The sequence below is a fragment of the Mus musculus genome, chromosome 8 (genome assembly GCF_000001635.26).
Source record: "Mus musculus strain C57BL/6J chromosome 8, GRCm38.p6 C57BL/6J".
NCBI lineage: Eukaryota > Metazoa > Chordata > Mammalia > Rodentia > Muridae > Mus > Mus musculus.
The window spans coordinates 60,233,178-60,254,054 of NC_000074.6; the positions used below are offsets into that span (position 1 = coordinate 60,233,178).

Below are 20,877 nucleotides of genomic sequence, written 5' to 3' on the forward strand. Positions count from 1 at the left end.
TACCAGTACCATGCAGTTTTTATCACAATTGCTCTGTAGTAAAGCTTTAGGTCAGGCATGGTGATTCCACCAGAGGTTCTTTTATCCTTGAGAAGAGTTTTTGCTTTCCTAGGTTTTTTGTTTTTCCAGATGAATTTGCAGATTGCTCTTTCTAATTCGTTGAAGAATTGAGTTGGAATTTTGATGGGGATTGCATTGAATCTGTAGATTGCTTTTGGCAAGATAGCCATTTTTACTATATTGATCCTGCCAATTCATGAGCATGAGAGATCTTTCCATCTTCTGAGATCTTCTTTAATTTCTTTCTTCAGAAACTTGAAGTTCTTATCATACAGATCTTTCACTTCCTTAGTTAGAGTCACGCCAAGATATTTTATATTATTTGTGACTATTGAGGAGGGTTTTGTTTCCCTAATTTCTTTCTCAGCCAGTTTATTCTTTGTGTAGAGAAAGGCCATTGACTTCTTTGAGTTAATTTTATACCCTGCTACTTCACCGAAGCTGTTTATCAGGTTTAGGAGTTCTCTGGTAGAAATTTTAGGGTCACTTATATATACTATCATATCATCTGCAAAAAGTGATATTTTGACTTCCTCTTTTCCAATTTGTATCTCCTTGATCTCCTTTTGTTGTCGAATTTCTCTGGCTAGGACTTCAAGTACAATGTTGAATAGGTATGGAGAGAGTGGTCAGCCTTGTCTAGTCCCTGACTTTAGTGGGATTGCTTCAAGCTTCTCACCATTTACTTTGATGTTGGCTACTGGTTTGCTGTAGATTGCTTTTATCATGTTTAGGTATGGGCCTTGAATTTCTGATCTTTCCAAGACTTTTATCATGAATGGGTCTTGGATCTTGTCGAATGCTTTTTCCGCATCTAAGGAGATGATCATGTGGGTTTTTTTATTTGAGTTTTTTTATATAATGGATTACATTGATGGATTTCCATATATTAAACCATCCCTACATCCCTGGAATAAAACCTACTTGGTCACGATGGATGATTGCTTTAATGTGTTCTTGGATTCGGTTAGCAAGAATTTTATTGAGGATTTTTGCATCTATATTAATAAGGGAAATTGGTCTGAAGTTCTCTATCTTTGTTGGATCTTTCTGTGGTTTAGGTATCAGAATAATTGTGGCTTCATAGAATGATTTGGGTAGAGTTCCTTCTACTTCTATTTTGTAGAATAGTTTGTGCAGAACTGGAATTAGATCTTTTTTTGAAGGTCTGGTAGAAATCTGCACTAAACCCATCGGGTCCTGGGCTTTTTTTGGCTGGGAGATTATTAATGACTGCTTCTATTTTTTTAGGGGATATGGGATTGTTTAAATCGTTAATTTGATCCTGATTTAACTTTGGTACCTGGTATCTGTCTAGAAATTTGTCCATTTTGTCCAGGTTTTCCAGTTTTGTTGAGTATAGCCTTTTGTAGAAGGATCTGATGGTGTTTTGGATTTCTTCAGGATCTGTTGTTAAGTCTCCCTTTTCATTTCTGATTTTGTTTATTAGGATGTTGTCCCTGTACCCTCTAGTGAGTATAGCTAAGGGTTTATCTAGCTTTTTGATTTTCTCAAAGAACCAACTTTTTGTTTGGTTAATTCTTTGAATAGTTCTTGTTTCCACTTGGTTGATTTCAGCCCTGAGTTTGATTATTTCCTGCTGTCTACTCCTCTTGGGTGAATTTACTTCCTTTTGTTCTAGAGCTTTTAGATGTGTTCTCAAGCTGCTAGTGTGTGCTCTTTCCAGTTTCTTTTTGGAGGCACTCAGAGCTATGAGTTTCCCTCTTAGAAATGCTTTCATTGTGTCCCATAGGTTTGGGTATGTTATGGCTTCATTTACATTAAACTCTAAAAAGTCTTTAATTTCTTTCTTTATTCCTTCCTTGACCAAGGTATCATTAAGAAGAGTGTTGTTCAATTTCCACGTGAATCTTGGCTTTCCATTATTTATGTTGTTATTGAAGATCAGTCTTAGGCCATGGTGGTCTGATAGGATGCATGGGACGGTTTCAATATTTTTGTATCTGTTGAGGCCTGTTTTGTGACCAATTATATGGTCAATTTTGGAGAAGGTCCTGTGAGGTGCTGAGAAGAAGGTATATCCTTTAGTTTTAGGATAAAATGTTCTGTAGATATCTGTCAGATCCATTTGTTTCATAACTTCTGTTAGTTTCACTGTGTCCCTGTTTAGTTTCTGTTTCCACGATCTGTCCATTGATGAAAGTGGTGTGTTGAAGTCTCCCACTATTATTGTGTGAGTTGCAATGTGTTCTTTGAGCTTTACTAAAGTTTCTTTAATGAATGTGGCTGCCCTTGCATTTGGAGCATAGATATTCAGAATTGAGAGTTCCTCTTGGAGGATTTTACCTTTGATAAGTATGAAGTGTCCCTCCTTGTCTTTTTTATAACTTTAGGTTGGAAGTCGATTTTATTCGATATTAGAATGGCTATTCCAGCTTGTTTCTTCAGACCATTTGCTTGAAAAATTGTTTTCCAGTCTTTCACACTGAGGTAGTGTCTGTCTTTTTCCCTGAGATGGGTTTCCTGTAAGCAGCAGAATGTTGGGTCCTGTTTGTGTAGCCAGTCTGTTAGTCTATTTCTTTTTATTGGGGAATTGGGTCCATTGATATTAAGAGATATTAAGGAAAAGTAATTGTTGCTTCCTATTATTTTTGTTGTTAAAGTTGGCATTCTGTTTTATGGCTGTCTTCTTTTTGGTTTATTGAGGGATTACTTTCTTGCCTTTTCTAGGGCGTGGTTTCTGTCCTTGTATTTTTTTTTCTGTTATTATTCTTTGAAGGGCTGGATTCATGGAAAGATAATTTGTGAAATTGTTTTTGTCGTGGAATACTTTGGTTTCTCTATCTATGGTAATTGAGAGTTTGGCTGGGTATAGTAGCCTGGGCTGACATTTGTGTTCTCTTAGTGTCTGTATAACATCTGTCCAGGATTTTCTGGATTTCATATTCTTTGGTGAAAGTCTGGTGCAATTCTGATAGGGTTGCCTTTATATGTTACTTGACCTTTTTCCCTTACTGCTTTAAATATTCTATCTTCATCATTTAGTGCATTTGTTGTTCTGATTATTATGTGTCGGGAGGAATTTCTTTTCTGGTTCAGTCTATTTGGAGTTCTGTAGGCTTCTTGTATGTTCATGGGCATCTCTTTCTTTAGTTTTGGGAAGTTTTCTTCTATAATTTTGTTGAAGATATTTGGTGGTCCTTTAATTGAAAATCTTCATTCTCATCTACTCCTATTATCCATAGGTTTGGTCTTCTCATTGTGTCCTGGATTTCCTGGATGTTTTGAGTTAGGATCTTTTTGCATTTTGTATTTTCTTTGATTATTTTGCCGATGTTCCCTACGGAATCTTCTGCACCTGAGATTCTCTTCCATCTCGTGTACTCTGTTGTTGATGCTCGCATCTATGGTTCCAGATTTCTTTCCTAGGGTTTCTATCTCCAGTGTTGCTTCACTTTGGGTTTTCTTTATTGTGTCTACTTCCCTTTTTAGGTCTTGGATGGTTTTATTCATTTCCATCACCTGTTTGGTCATGTTTTTCTGCAATTCTTTAAGGGATTTTTGGGCTTCCTCTTTAAGGTCTTCTACCTGTTTAGCAGTGTTCTCCTGTATTTCTTTAAGTGAGTTATTAAAGTCCTTCCTGATGTCCTCTACCATCATCATGAGATATGGTTTTAAATCCGGGACTATCTTTTTGGATGTGTTTGGGTGCCCAGGACTGGGTGGGGTGGGAGTGCTGGGTTTTGATGATGGTGAGTGGTCTTGGTTTGTGTTAGTAAGATTCTTATGTTTGCCTTTCGCCATCTGGTAATCTCTGGAGTTAGTTTTTATAGTCGTCTCTGGTTAGAGCTTGTTCCTCCGGTGATTCTGTTAGCCTCTATCAGCACACCTAGGAGACTAGATCTCTCCTGAGTTTCAGTGTTCAGAGTACTCTCTGCAGGGAAGCTCTCCTCTTGCAGGGAAGGTGCCCAGATATCTGGTGTTCGAACCTGCCTCCTGGAAGAAGTTTTGATCCACTCACCAGAGGTCCTAATATCCCATAGAGAGTCCTGTGGGGTTGGGGGGGTGTCTGCAGACTCTGTGCCCAAGGTGCTCAAGTACTGGCGTGGACTGGAAGGGACTTGTGACCCTGGTCAGGCTGGGTTTTCTGCTTCCCTAATTAATTCAGTCTCAAGTCCCGTGCGATTGGATTGGTGCAGAAGTCGTGTTCCACTCACCAGAAGTCTTAAGATCCCGTGGAGGGTCCTGTGGGGACCTTGGGAGTGTCCGCAGACTCCTAGCCCAAGGTTCCTTGGTGCTGTTGTGGACCAGAAGGGCAATTTAGGCATTTTAAAGGCTTGATTTCATTGTGCAATGTGAGGCTACAGGACCAAAATATGTGTCATATGTAAATTACTTCATTGACTATTACTTTATTAGCAAAGTTGGTATTATCTGAGAGCAATAGATTCATAAGCTCAGAAGCATAAGCTCTTAAATACAGACTGCCATTCCACCCTCATCTATGGCGGGGTTAACATACACAGCAGATTATCCAAAGCAAGACTTGAGATTTTAGTGATAAGAAGGCAGGATGAATTATGTAAGCTATTCAAACTGCCTTGGTAATGAAAGAACTAAAAATCAATTTCTCCCTACAGGAACTCGTGGGAGGGCTAACGAATTGTGTTATAAATAACCAATGTTACCTTCTTCCCCTACTGTGAGGAGGCTTTCTAGAGTGACTGGGGAGCATAGTCAGCCTCTCGACTCACACCCCCATCACTGAGGCCATCAGAAAATGAAATGGATTCTCAGGAAGCAAATTAGCGAAGAAGACATTTCAAATGCTCATCAAAAGCTAGAGCTCTGTGGGATCTGAAGTGTCTACCACATTAAAAGGACAAAGTAAACAAATATAAAATCCTGACAAGTATGGTAAAAGCTATAAAACGGATACATGGATGTCTTCAAGCCCAAAGAAAACAGATTTTCTATTTAATATTTTATGGTATTCTTTGTATGTGTGAGAACACATGTATATGCATATTTGTGTACAGATCAACATCAGGTGCCTTCCTCAATTGTTCCTTCAGTATTCCTTGCTGTTTTGTGGCAGTGTAGCTGTCCTGATGGAGAGTGAACAGAAGAGTAAGGATAAGGGTTGCAGTTTACAAAAACACTGATGCTAATGTGTTGCCCTCTCTCTCTCTCTCTCGATACACTTAAGAAGATGTGCCAAGATGGTTGCACACCACTGAGATAGAGTCGCTGGCTGAACCTGGAACTCAGCAATTCTACTATTTGTCTCATAGAGGAACCCCAGGAATCCCCTGTTTCTGTGTCTCCATTATTAGGATCACAAGTGTATGTTGCTGGACCAGACCTTCTTTCCAAGAAGGTGGTAGGGATCTAACATGAGATACCATGATAATACAGCAAGTACTTTGCCAAGTGAGTCATCTCCCCTACCCTGTTCACTCACCTCACCAAAACACACATTGACATCTGGTCATCTGAAAAACAGTAATTGCCCTGGCTTACATATTTATCTTAAGTAAGATGATGTCATTAATACAGTTGTAGAGAATTGACATGTAAATATTTTTAAAAGGCATATACCAGAATTATTTCCTTTAGATATATATGTCTATGGCATTAAAGGAAACCCCTGCTTAAGTAAGAGGCATTTAAGAATAAATTTGTGGTGAAAGAAGTAATTCATTGTACATTTATGTCTATTTATCATGTCTTATTTTTTATTCCATAAGAAAAAGCTCAATGCAATACTATGCCATTTTTTTTCACTTTAAAAAAAAATTTATTGATTCTTTGTCAATTTCAAACCATGCATCTCCAGTCCCCATCATCTCTTAATACTCTCATATCTGCCCTTTGCCTGTGCAACCTCACCCCAAAATAAAACACACATAGACACACACACACACACACACACACACACACACACACACACAAGCAACAACAAAAACAAAGCACAGAAAACAACTCATCATGGAAGCTGTAGTATGTTACAGTGTGTTCCACAAATCTTCTCTTACAAATGTTCATTGCAGTGAATCATTGATCTGGTTTGAGATCTCTGTGACACTGTCAATATTGGATCTGCACCAGAATTCCTCCTGGTTATCCCTTTATTGCCCTATGTCATGAATATCCTGCAGCTTTGGGACATGAGTCCTAGCCCTTTCACAGGTCTCAAACATTGCAGATGATACTAATTTGGGGGTAGGGCAATTTCTCACTTTTGCAATGAAATTGTTTTTGAGCACTTTGATCATAACCACTCTACATGTAGTTCAGAGCAATGAAAAGACCTGAGGATCCCTTTGAATCCAGGAATCCAAGTAAATCTCAAAGTCTGAAGATATTGTTGGTTGTCAAACCCTGTCTGGGATAAGAATAAAGAGATGCTCTACTGGTTCAGGTTAGTGACTTTGATGAACACTGCAAAGCAAAGACTATATAACTGAAAAGGTCAATGTTGTCAGTGATCCTCTTGGACTTTTCCATAGACTGGAGGCCAATAGCACAATGGAGTCCTTGGGAGGTTGTTTGCTCATCAGTGTACAAATAAAAAAGATACCCATGAAGTGAGATTTTTTTTTTCTGGTCCAGGTTTACATAAAAGGGATTCACATTAAAGACAATAGGCATTCCCTTTATGAAAACCTTAAAGTCGTTTCACATTTGCCTACTTTCATTGTAGCTCACTGAAGAGATACCCATGAAAGCATATATTATTCAAAATAAAAACAAAAACAAAAACAGAAAACAAAAAGCAACTCATAGATTTCTTTCTTGATCAACCCATGCTGCTTCTGCTATGAAATACCACTGACTTGGTGTTTTGTAAACAACAAAAAATCAATTTTTCACAGTTATGAAAACTGGAAAGTTCAGGACCAAGGCACCATCTGCCTCAGCATATGGTGAGGATTCTTTTGAGATGTTGACTTTAATATATGATTCAGTGTGTGATGAGAGTTCTTCTGAATTATTGACATTTGATTGTGAACACTGTGTCTTTACAGGACAGAATATTTGAAGAAACAATTAGGGAAGGCTGAAAGAAGCTGAGAAGTAGGACTTCCCTGTAGGAAGACCAGCAGTCTCAATTAACCTGGATCCCCGAGATCTCTCAAACACTGAACTACCAAACAGTCAGCATATATGAACTGATATGAAGCCCCAACACACATACAGTAGAAGACTGCCATGGTTAGTGTTCATTGAGAGATGATGTGCCTAACCCTCAAGAGAATGGAGGCTCCAGGGAGTTTAGAGGTCAGGTGGGATGGGGGATGGGGACATCCACTTGGAGATGTGGGGGGGGGGGGTTGAGGAGGAGGTAGGAGATGTGGAACAGTCAGAGGGTGGATGGGGGAATAAAATATGGAGGGGAAAAAAAGTAAATAAATGAATTTTTTAAAAAAAGAATAAGAGAGAGAGAGAGAGAGAGAGAGAGAGAGAAGGTTGGACTTGCTACCTAAGCCTTTTTGGAAGACCTTTCCTAAACTCTCCACTTGCAAATCCTGTCTCTTAATATTGGAGCTTCAACATGAATTCAGAGGAGACCCATACATTTACACTATAGTCATTTCCTTTCCTCATTGTTCACAAACTGAACATACTCTGCACTCAGCATATGCCACATGTCTTGCTTATGATGTCCAGTGTAAATTTTCCTATGTTCATGAAGTAAAGGTATACCCTTCTCAAGGAAACTTCTCTTGAAATAATAATTCCAGTTTACCTTTAGACTCTTATTCTTGTAAGAAACAAGCTATTTTGAACATCATTCACAAGCAGATCTATGGCAATTTTGTGAGAAATACAGATACAAATCTTTGGAATTTCTTCAGTGCCTTTTTTATTAATTTTTTATTAGGTATTTATTTCATTTACATTTCCAATGCTACCCCAAAAGTCCCCCACCTGCTCCCCCACCCACCCACTCCCACTTCTTGGCCCTGGCATTCCCCTGTACTGAGGCAGATAAAGTTTGCACCACCAATGGGCCTCTCTTTCCAATGATGGCCGACTAGGCTATCTTCTGATACGTATGCAGCTAGAGACACGAGCTCCAGGGGGTACTGGGTAGTTCATATTATTGTTCCACCTATAGGGTTGCAGATTCCTTTAGATCCTTGGTTACTTTCTCTAGCTCCTCCATTGGGGGTCCTGTGATCTATCCAATAGCTGACTGTGAGCATCCACTTCTGTGTTTGCTAGGCCCCAGCATAGTCTCACAAGAGACAGCTATATCTGGATCCTTTCAGCAACAGTCTGAACTTCTCTGTTTCTTCTTTCTATCTCTTGTATTTTGAACACCAGCCAGGAGCCTATGCCTGCATTCCCTGACACTGGGTGAGTCACTCATTCTACAAAACTACTCCCACCCCAACACTACTTTCTGGTCAGCCATAAAGATGCTTGTCAACCTCCATTGCTGAGCCTGCCTGCTGTCTAGGACTCTTTTTCTAAGTGGTATGATTTTCTCTCTTCCTCCCCTCTACCCCATCCTCCTGACAGCTGCCAAGATTTAGCTTAGTTAGCTTGTTCTGTTGTTTTCCTTCAAACTTTGGTAAAACTTGTACTAAGATAAAAAGGAAATAAGAAAAGAGAGAAACTGAAAGAAAGAGAAAGGGAAAGAAAAAAGCTGGAAAAATTTCTCCAGAGTCATCTGCTGGCTTCAGGAATCACCACACAAACCATATGAACACCAATCTCAGTCCAGAAACAATAGTTTATTGAACACATATTAATACTGATCAGATCAGCAACCAGATTGAAACTAGGACAACAAAGATCTTTTTCTGTCCACTTATAAAGGAAAAGGAAAACGAAAACACACAAAAGGCCCAATGAGCTCATACAAAGGTGTAGGAAGGACTTCCCAATGGTTAGCTCTGGCTCACCATTTTAGACATAACAGGTCATATTGATCTTTGATTTGATAGTTCCTACATAAAGTTTTGTGGAATTTCTTAAGATTAAGAAACTTCAGGATGTACAGAACAGAACTGAACAGAACTGAACTGAACATGTGATCAGCATGACTTTATTTTGAGTCAATTTAGTTTTTGTGTATGAGTCAGTGACTAGCAGGTATATATATATATATATATATATATATATATATATATATATATATATATATCGAGAATATTAAAGAGCTGGCAGGCATGGAACAAAATGGCTACAGCTATTCTGGTGGGGAGGGGAGGGTCAAACCACAACAGCTTTTCCCCATTACCTAAGTTAATTCTCAGAATCAACTTTCTCATATATAAAATGGGAATATTAGTACCTATCTTGCAGGCATCTGTGAACATATAATGAAATAATGCATGCAAATGTCTTAGTAAATTTCCAGTAATGAAAATCTCTACATAATTATATCGTCATGATACAGTTACTCATATTGCTACCATCCCCATTTCTGTGTCAAGACAAGCATTGGAGGTAAAAATTGAATATATAGCTAGGTTGTTTAGCTTGTGGGTTTTGTGGGACTCCTAACTGTAGGAGTGAGATGTCTCTGCCTCTTTTGTCTGCTTCTGTGACCCTATTCCTCTTACTGGGCTGCTTTGTCTAGTGAGGATTTATGAACATTTTGTCTATATGAGGATTTATACCAAGTTATATAGAATTTTGTTAAACCTTGTTCAACTGATATCCCTGGGAGGCATGCTCTTTTCTAATGTGAAACAGAGGAATAGTGGGTGTTGGGGAGTGGGAGATGTGTGGAGAACTGGAAGAAGTAGAGGGAGAGATGTTGTGGTTAGGATGTATTGTATAAGATAAGAATAAATAAAAAGGCAACAAAAACAAAGAGCTAAGGATTAACTATTTTAGTTATGCTCACACCAGAAACTAAGCCTCCAGTATCCCAGAATTATCCATTTTAGTCTCAACTTCTAGAATAATGCCTGGCATATGACTAAGTCTTGCCAAATTCAAATGTATACTCAAAATATTGAATTAATCAACAACTAAACACTAAAATCTATAATACTTATGAAGCATGCATCTTACTTCACAAGAAACGTGTTGGGATTTCTACTCATTAGCTTAGCAAGGTATTTCGATAAAATTCTACTTCTATAAAATACCTAGAAAATAAAGAAATCTAAATGATTCAGTGTTCCACTCAACACATATTATAAAACCTGACATCTATAACATGAATATTGTTTGCATGTGTGTATGTACACATATATATGCATAAAAGTAAAAAGTAAAATATTATATACCCCAATAAAGTGACAATGATTGCTATTATTTAAAGATTGCAAGGTATTTTTTCTAGATATATAAACCATTACATATCAAGAAATAATGTTCTAAGAATGTAACTTACAAAGAACTTATAGTGACATTGTAGCAGATGTGCTATAAATAGCAAGAGTAGAGTCTGAGACCAGCAAAGAAGCATGTTTGGGCAGCTACAATAAAAGATGGTAGTGATTAAGACCAAAGCATTTCATTAAGATAAGGTGCATATCCTTTAGAAATCAACAGTGAGGGAGGAAATAAAGTAAGAAGATTAACCAAGGAAAGCATCAGGGTATTTTAAACAAGGTAAAGTGTGAGCAGTGGCACCATGAAGAGCCATGAGTTCAACAGGAGAAACTAGATTACCTATTAGACTATATTATGATTTGATCACTAATTATTCCTTCCCTCAGCCACCAAAAATTCTGTATTTCCCCTTCAGAGGACAAAGCTGTCTCTTGGATGCCGTTTGATTGTTTCTCTGGGTAAGAACCATCTCCCTCCCTCCCTCCCTCCCTCCCTCCCTCTCTGTCTTCCTCCCTCTCTCCCTTCCTCCCTTCCTCCCTCCCCTCTCTCCATGCTCTTTCAGTTTTGTGCTTTACTCCCTCTTATCTTTTCTGTTCCTCATTAGTGAGCTAAAGGTTTGGAAGAATATAAAAGAGAGATGTAGATTTCACATAAATTCCTCTCTCGGGAAAAGGTCATTGAGCCCAGAAGAAGGAACAAACTACCTTGTAAAACTCATCATTAAACTCAGTTTACTTAGTCCCAGGGCACTATTTATGGCAAGTCACTAAAATGCCAGCCTATTCCTCAATGAAATGACTCACTCTACTTTACAGAGATGCTTCTCATATTTTGTTGGATAATGTCTAAGGGATACATAACTACTTTATTTTCTCAGAACTAAAAGTTTTTATACCAAAACATGGGTTATGGGAAAAGCCATTCAACAGTAATACTCTTAAAACCATCTTGCATGGATTGATTCTTTTTTAAAGATTTCTCCATAAAGGCAAGAGACGGAAGGATCATGTTCACTCCTTGAGCAGTTGCACTAGGGTGCTCATTATTGGCTGATGGGAATGCTGAGTTAATGAGCCTTAGGATCAGCCCTTGAAACAGAGTGGATAACTTAGCCAGATGCTTTCTCAGCATCACTTCTCTATCTCCTCAGCAAACATCAATAATAATGCCTATGAAAATCTTTAGAAATGCCTTCAAATGGATGATGGTTAGAGATACATCTGGCAGAAAAATGATTTCAACTTATCCATGTTAAAAGTTCAACAGAAATAAAGGAAGAGGGGGCCTCTGATGTTCAATCTCTTCAACAGTTAAAATATTTAAGAAGTGCTGAAGGACCCACCTCAGACTTGTTTGTTTGGCTGCTGTGGCAGAAGTTTTAGGAACTGAATCCATAGTCGGCTCATGCTGTATGAAATGCTAAATAAATAGAGTTCTCAGGCCAGAAGAGTGCTCTGAAGTGAGACAGTGACCACACATGGTGGATAACAAAATGAGCAAAATTGCTTTCCCATTTCTCAGCTGAAAAGATCAGCAGCACAAAGGTAGCCTCATCTTAGTATGCATTTGGGGGACTGCATCAGTTATCCCAGGATAGCTATGGACCAACTCCTGTTATTCTGCTAGCTCCCTGCTGAAGGAAGACAGAACAATTTTCATCTTCTCTGAAAGTTTGCACGCCACCTGGGAACTCATTATGGGACAAATATTTTGCAGTTGAAATTGCTGAATTAATCATTGGTACAAATCCTCACTCAAAGGGAAAAGATAAGCTTGGAAATCAGATAACATGATGAAGACATTGAGCTACCCATATCCAAACCTATAAATCATACGAATTATTAAAACACCAGAGGATCTGTGGGTGTGACAATATAAATCACTCCACAGTAAACTGTCAATAAACCTCAGAATCACTGAAGTCAGTTTCAGGAACTAGAGAAAATATATCTTTTGTGAGTCTCTGTCTCCCTGAGAATGAAATATTTATATGATATCTTCGCTCTGAAACCTAAGTAAAACTCTGCTTCTGAGCAAAACTGGGCCAGTAAATAAGTGCAACAGCAAAATGATTTTTTCTCTTACTACTTGTTCACATTAGTTTTATAACATTTTTATGTTGTTACTTTACTTAATCTACAAACTTTTAAGGCACAGTGTTGTACCAATAGAAAACATGGCTGTCCCCTAAGTCAGTGTTGTGAGTGTTTTATTCTTCCTCCTTGCAACCCTATATTTCATTATAACACTTCTCTCTCTCTCTCTCTCTCTCTCTCTCTCTCTCTCTCTCTCTCTCTCTCTCTCTCTCTCTCTCCCTCCCTCCCTACCTCTTCCTCTGAAATTTCTCTGATATGAGCTCTTTCCTTCCTTTATCGGCAAACCCTGACTTTGGATACATTTTGAAGGTGAAACATACATGGGATTAGTGCTGGGGAAATAGAATATTGAAAGAGTGATGAAAGGCAATGCTTTAAATAAAATGGAAAGCTGCTCTCGGAATGTATTCAGTAACAATTCTCAGGATCAAGGTCTTGAATTCCAATGGCATCTACCTAGGTGTGATTCTAAAGAAAAATGTATATAATATTTCTAGGAGCTAACCCTAGAAATTGACACAGTTGTCATTTTCACCATTTCTCTCATACTTTAGCACATCTCTTACATCTCACCTTTCATGGGTTACTGATGCTATGTGCAGAACACAGATGTCTTAGTGTTCTACAGTCAAGGACACATTTATATAGTAAGAATTCATACTTCAGAACAGTGGTTCAATTGGAGGTGATTATGTCCCACAAGGGACATTTGTCAATGTCTGCGGATAATTGTCAGAAATACTGCTGGACAGAAGCCAGTGATGCTATTTAATATCTTGCTGTGTGCAGAGGAATGGTCTCCAAGAACAGGTAGTTGCCCAAATGGAAATGTCAATAGTGCTGTGCTCTAGACAATTGGTAAGAAACTGAAGTAATGGCCATACTCTTTGTCAACAAAGTCATATAGAGATGGAGACCTTTTCATGTTTCCTGAGTAAGTTGAAATTCTGAACACTTCAATAGAATTTTTAATCAGTGGTGGTTCAACTTTCTCCTTATGCTTTCCCTGTATTCTGTTCTTATATCCCTCATGGTTTTTTTTTTCAGTGCAATAGTCCTGCTTTAAGAGAAAGACCCTACTTGTCAGATCACCATATCTTTCACCTCATTGGCTGTAATGTAAGAAGTGTGTTGGGGTGTTTTCAATCTGAAAAACTCAGATGCATGACATTATAAGTTGATAATCCAATTAGCACATTAAGTTTCTCACTCAAACTTCTCCAAAAGTCAGTTATAGAAAGCTTTGTTAACCAATGATGAACCATTTAGTCAATTTAAGATTGTTTTAGAAAATTCTACAAAAATCCATGGATAGTTCACTCTTTAGCTGTTTTGACTGGGGGACCTTTGTCTTTTCTCTCATAGATTAGAATCCTACTGTCATGAGAGATATCTGGACTAGGTCAGCCTATAGACCAACTGTCATCTACTGATGAAACCTCAGAGATTTAGTCTCAATTTACTCCTTGTAGGCAACTCAAGAAAGTTGCCCCAACTCATTCAAATATCGAAATTCTATGTTCATTCTTGTTCTCCTCTTCTCATTCTGTGTCAGCCAATTTCCAAGTTTTCCCCTAAACACATGTAAAGAATTATGCTAGTTAGTTCTTGTCAACTTGACACAAGCTTGGGTCATCTTGGAAGGGGAATCTCAATTGAGAAAATGCCTCCATAATATTAGCCTGCAGGCAAGTCTAGGGTGGGGGCAACTTTCTTGATTAATGATTGATGCAGGAGAGCCCAGTCCACTGTGGGTAGTGCCACCCCGTAGGCAGGTAGTCCTGGTGTGTGTGAAAAAGGGAGTTGAGTGATGACCTAGGGAAAGCAAGTCAATAAACAGCACTCTTCCATGGCCTCTGCTTGAGTTCTTACCTCCAGGTTCCTGCCTTTTTTCCTCAACATCCATTCTTGATGTACTGTATGATATAACAGAAAATAAGCCCTTTCCTTACCAAGCTGCTTTCATTCATGGCATTTATTGCAGCTAAAGAAAGCAAGCTAAGACAAGGCTCAACTTCTCAGCATCAGCATTAGAGTGAAGGTATTTCACTATCTCTCTTTCCCTGATGCCTCCTTTGGCCTTCTCCAGTGCACTGCCAATATACAAAGCAGAGTCCTATCCAAGATAAAGGGCACAGAGACACCTTCTGGTCACACATCTGCTGACAGATTTGATGATTCTAAGTCCCCAAGTACAGCATGTCCTTTAAAGCTCTTTCTTGGTGACATACACCCTGGCACTCTCTCTTGTTTCCTTCTTATCTCACCAGTGCTTTAGCCAGCATTGGCATACTCTTAAAGCCAGAACCTTGAACTTTGAAAGCAGAAAGGTCAGTATTTCCTCTTTCATTGCTCCTGGGCTTACTATGATGCCAGTGGCAGTGATAGCCAAGTTCTAGTTACTCTTTGTGTATAGTTTCAAAGGAAATAATGTAAGTCCCCAGGAGGGGGGGGGAAGGGGGAGGACAGTGGAATCCAAACAATCAGCCTATACTTTATGATGTCATCTTACCATTAACAGCTGCAAATAGCTACAAAACATAATTTTCACCATTGTTATCATTGTTCTTTTCAATTTATAAAATATATTTTTACATTTTATAGAATCTATTTTATCATGTATTTAGATTCAAATACAAATTATAATTCATTTCATATTATGTTTAGTCAGGAATCTCTAGAGTCACAGAACATTCGAAATCTCTTTATATACTAAGGAAATTTATTGGAATGACTTACAGTCTGCAGTCCAATTATCCCAAAAATGGGCAGCTGTGATAGAAAGTCCAAAGATCTAATAATTGCTCAATCCCATGAGGATTCAACTAGTCTTCTATATACACTGGAATCCTGAATAAGTAGGTTCCCACAGATATAACTGCAAGCAAGCAAAAAAGAACAAACCCTTTCTTTTTCTATTGTCCTAATATGGGCTTCCAACAAAAGGTATGACCCACACTAAGATGACTAGAACTAAGCTTTTCTTTTCTTGCAACTTGCTCTGTCTTAGGCTGGCCTTGAACTCAGAGATCTGCTTGCTGCTGTTTCTTGGGATTCAAGGTATACCACCTTGCCTAGATCTAAGCTTTTCATGGCCACTATGCCTCAAGATCTGGATCAAAAGTGTATGTCTTCCAGTCTCAAGATCTGAATCACAAGTGTGCCCTCCACTTCTAGATTGTAGTTCATTCCAGATATAATCAAGGTGACAACAGAGAATTGCCATCAAGCATATACTTAATGATAGCCACCTTCCCAGCATCTCAAAGAAAAGAAAATTCTCCTTAATAACCACTTAAATATCTGCCAGGTATTCAAGCCTTCAGTGAAACTTAATTCATTTATATGTCTTTTAGACCTTGGGACAATATGACTTTACCTAATATACATGAAGAGGGATTCTTTAGTACCATGAACTAGTCCAACAGTTTTACATCCATTAATTCATGATCCTCCGAAGGTCCTTGTATTCAACCACTGATGTCTTCACTTGGCAGAGAAATCTGAGACCATAGGATAAGCAAACTATCTAGAGCCAAGAAACAGTGGAACAGGGACTCACATCCACACAATCTTAGCTAAAAGACCAATATCTTAAACTACTAGCAATCCAATCAGTTTCTATTGTGTGGACTAGAGCTAGCCAGTAAGAATGAAGTGAGAAGGTCACAGATCTTTGTGCACAGCATTTGTCTTTACTTGTTTAATGACTTAAACAAGTGATGGAAAATACAAATACATTATGATGTATCACCTCATTAATATTTCTTTTTCCTTATTCCTCCAAAGAACAGAATAAGAAGCCTTAGGGGGGGGTTCAAAACTACCATGTGAGCCAGTTGAGTAAAGCACACAGAGTAGGAAACTCCAATTTCTTGGTTGAACTTAGCAAGACTGACCAGGATTGGTTCATAGACCAAGAAATTCACTGTGGTTAGAGGCTACATATTAACTTAAACTAGCAATAAAATAGGCATTTGCTTGATACATTAGGCTACTATTCCAAGAACCTGCAAGATATTCAACAGTGAGTCAAGACTTGAGAGTTCAGTGACCTGACCCAAAGCCTCTGGCGGGGATTCAAAGAAGACTGAGTAGTTTTTATGAATAAAGAATGTGCATGCAGCAATGATAACAGGAATCCTCAATGATTACTCTCTACTTCCACTATTAACTGTGGCTGCTTCCCTGTGGCTTGCAGGCAGTGATACCCTGAGATGCAAGCCTTCTTCAGACTGATGATAAACCAGTCGGGTGGAAATAGCAGGCTGGGAAAAACTCTATGCACACTTGAGCTCATCCCTTGAATGAAAGGTCACTGGCAGCAGGGTGGTTTGTTTCCTAGAACCTCCCACAGGCATTCAAGTCCGAAAATCTTGCATTGCATAACAAATGTGTTCTGGAGACAAAGCAACCCTGGGCCAGCACATGCAGGAAGGCCCTGTGGGTTAAGCTCTTCTATAGGCAAGACTTAAGGAGCTGGCTTTGCTGTTTTCAGAATATAACCAGTGAGTTAGTTTTATCTCCTCTTATATAAAACCTCTCACCAGAAAATTCAATCAAAACCTTAAGTTCATCTACCAAAAAGAATGGGACCCATAGATTGTATTTTATTACACTGGGAACAAAACTCATTTTGCTGGAACAATAAACACTGTCGGCGTCTTTTTCACCTGTTCTAAGTTGGAAATAAAAGAAAAAGTTTCCCCTTGGGATACTCATTGCCTTTCTTGGAATTTAATACAAATTCATTCACCGTCCGCATTCCACTTCGCTCCTTTATTTCCTTCGCAGGCCATGGATTGAGGCCATGGATGCCTAGGATAAAGTATGTGTACTTTACCAGTTCCAAAAGTGGCTGGAATTTTTATTCTCTGTCTCTCTGAGAGAATCCTCTGATTGCTGACTCTGTGGGCTCCCCTCCAGGGCCTTCCCTGAGGAACAGGCTCTTAAGTCAGCAGGCCAGCAGACCCTGTGCAGCTTCATAAGCACTTCAACTACAGACAGCAGGAAGACAACGAGGGCTTGATTTGGATTGAAAAGCACAACATTTTTGTGCCAAAAGCGGAGGCTGAAGTCACTGAAATAGATTTTTTTTTTTGTAGAAATAAATACAAAACTTTCAAAACTGCTCCTGAGAACTTTTTATATAAAGATGGCATGTTATGTCTATACAAGTTGGGACTATCAGACTTGGACTTAAACTTATAGAAAAAAAATGGAGAAGGTATAAAAAGAGATTTTTTAGAGGAAAGAAGGGATAACTGAAGGAGGGAAGCAAAGAGAGGGAGGGAGGGAGAGAGAGAGGTATGTAGATTAGGTTATTTGTCAACTTGACTCAAGCTGAAGTCATCTGAGAAGAGTGATCTATAATAGAGGTAATTCTACCATTATATTGGACTGTAGGCAAGTTTTATAAGGCATTTTTTTGATTGATGATGGATAACATGTGTGGATGGGTGAAGGCCACTGGGGGACAGTGCCACTCCTAGGCAGATAGTTCTGGTTGATTTAGGGAAAAAGACTTTAAAAGCCACAGGGAGCAAGCCTTAAGTAAGCAGCATTCTTACTTAACTAAGAAGCATGGTTTCTACTTCCAGATTCCTGCCTTGAGTTTCTGCCCTGAACTTCATTTCACTATAACTGTAAACTATAACATGAACTAAACCCTGTGCTCTACAAGTTTCTTTTGGACTTGTTATTTTAGTACAGCAGTAGAAAGGAAATTAGAGGGAAGAAAACAGTAAGGGGAAGGGAGGGAGATCAGAGAAGGAGAGAAGGAAGGAGGGAAGGAGAGAGGGAAGAGAGGAAAGGAGGAAAGGATGGACAAAGAAATGGATTGGAAAAGGAAGGAGGGAGAGAGGGAGGTGAGAGGGAGGGAGGGGAAGAAGGAAGGAAGGAACTTGGTCTCCCCAGGAAATACTTTCTCCTCCTGTAGACCCTACAGAGATCCAAATATTAATTAAGATAAAAAGACAACAGCATTTCATGTATAATACAGCAAACAGAGCTTCAAAAAGTATTACATTATAAGGCAAACATTCTGGCACACTACACTCTGTATTTTCTTAAAGGCCCATGTCTGCTTCACAAGGCAATTCCAAAGGTCACATTTCCTACTTCAGGACTGTATTCATATATCCATGCCAGCCATTCCCTAACAAACCCGTAAAACCTCCGCATTGGAGAAAATCTGGCATGACTGTACAAAGCATCAGGAAAAGTTATACCCTCTCCTTGGCCTCAGTGAATCCCTGCAAATTTCCACATGGCACAAGAGCTCTGCTCCGTGGCTACTATGGAAAGTTAGTCCATCTGTAATAGCATGTTTAGAATCATGTCCTTGTTCGTCACTTAGAGACATCCTACTCCTGCACCCGAAGTGCAGTGATTTATGGTGTCCACTTAGAAAAGTTGGTAAGCAGCATCTTCTGACCAAGAAGACAAACCAGGATATGTCCTTAGGAGGCCAGTAGTGGTAGGAAAGGGGGAAGCACATGAGAAGAAGAAAATAAGAGCTGTTGGGTCTTGTGAAAGACAAAGTGAGAGAGGAAGGGACAATTTCAGCCTGGCAGCGGCAGAGAAAGGTCAATACCCATTATGATCTAGCTAAATGTGAAGCTCTTGTCTCCATCCATGCAGAAAATCTCGACTACTGAGAGGATCAGGCTAAATTCCACCTACCACAGTTCTATCCTTTGACACAACCTCTGTCTATTGACAACACAGTCATCCTCAAATATCAATATCTGTGATATAAGTTTCACAGAGTTTTTGAACATTTCTAAATTCCTTAAATCCTTCCATAAGCTCTGCCAAATCTCCCCTAATACCTCCTGAGCCACCACAACCTCAGTACTGCAGTCTTCAGGGGTATGATGCACATGCTTCGAACACTTCTTGCTAGGAAGGGGAGAGATTTCATGAGCTTTCTTATTATAAAATAAGAACACATATAGCTTCGTCCTTTATTGGACTGGGTGACATGTAAATGTTTATGAAATCCAGAGCAGTCATTAACATCTCATTTGACTATAGGAGTATTCACACTGAGCAACAGTGCCCAGCACTTTCTCAGAGTTCTGACTTGAATTGTAAAATAAATGAGAATTTTCCCTTCTAAAGAAAAACCCATAACAGTCTTATTCTTCCATTAGGTATTAACAATAATTATGATATTTTAACATGCTATTTACTTGCACTATCACTAGTCTAGCAAAGCCTTTTATTTTGTATTTCATAATTTTATTTATGCCATATTTAATTTTAAATATTAAGATAATTGATAAACTGACTTACCAATATATGACATTATTTTTGTAATAGATCCTGTGAGGAGCAAATGAAGACAAATATCATTGTAGACATAATTTGAACAACAGAATTGGTCAATACTGATATCAGTATTCCTCCAATTCACATACAGGAGAATTCTCTTATCCAAGAAGAAAAATTAAAAATAATAATAATAATAATAATAATAATAATAACCTCTCTATACAAGAAGAATTCTTCACAATCTTTCTCCCAAGTGCCATGAATAATATGCTCCTATGAACTCTTTTCCAATTAACCTCAGGGGTCCTCCTCTATGAGACAAGTTCTCTCACTAAGCATGAAGCTTGCCGTGTTGCTGTCTAGCCAGTGAAGTTCCTGGATCAACACAGGAAATTCAGATTCAGACAAGCATGGCCCAATTCACATGTATTTTGTGGCTTCAAACCCATGCCCTCAGGCTTCTATAGCTAAGGCTCTTAACCTGGAGTCATCTCTCCAGTCACTCACCTGTGCTTTAGAATAATGCTTAGTTCCTTGATACCTTTACTTCTCATGTGAGTGATTTTATAAACGTTTTTATAAATTATTTTATTTGTTTACATTTCAAATGTTGCTCCCCTTTCCTGATCTACCCTTCACTACCCCCGCCCGCTCCCCCTCCTTTTTGCCTCTAAAAGGGTGCTCCCCCATCCACCCATCCACCCCACCCACCCACCCCCTCCTGTCTCACCCCTCTAGCATTCCCCTTCTCTGAGGCATCAAGCCTTCACTGAACCCAGCATCTCCCCTCCCACTGATGCCAGCCACATAAGGCAGTCCTCTGCTACAGATGTAGTAGGAGCCATACACTGGCCCATGTATACATACACACTCTTTGGTTGATGGTTTAGTCCCTGGGAGCTCTGAGGGGTCTGGTTAGTTGATACTATTGTTCTTCCTATGGGCTGACAAACCCCTTCAGCAACTTCAGTCCTTTCCCTAATTGTTCCACTGGATTGCCTGGGCTCAGTCCAATGGTTGGCTGTATCTGCATTTGCCTTAGTCAGGTGATTGTAGAGCCTCTGAGAGGACAGCAATACAAGTCTCCTATCAGTAAGCAGATCTTTCCATCAGCAATGGTGTTGGGGGTTGGTGTCTGCAGATGGGATGGGACCCATAGTGTTGCGTTCTCAGGATA

General features: G+C 39.1%; 1 long non-coding RNA gene across 2 annotated transcripts in view; it reads left to right on the forward strand.

Annotated features, from left to right (window-relative positions):
• The window catches only part of Gm34623, a 48,348-nt gene extending 37,340 nt beyond the window's left edge, over positions 1-11,008 (forward strand). Inside the window, exons 3-6 of one of the 2 annotated variants that reach the window (XR_870452.2) lie at positions 7,053-7,239; positions 8,356-8,508; positions 10,713-10,784; positions 10,931-11,008. This is a non-coding gene — a long non-coding RNA (predicted gene, 34623). The remainder of the gene's footprint in view (positions 1-7,052; positions 7,240-8,355; positions 8,509-10,712; positions 10,785-10,930) is intronic. The other variant, XR_001778753.2, reaches the window with a different exon arrangement.
• The last annotated feature ends 9,869 nt before the right edge of the window (positions 11,009-20,877 follow it).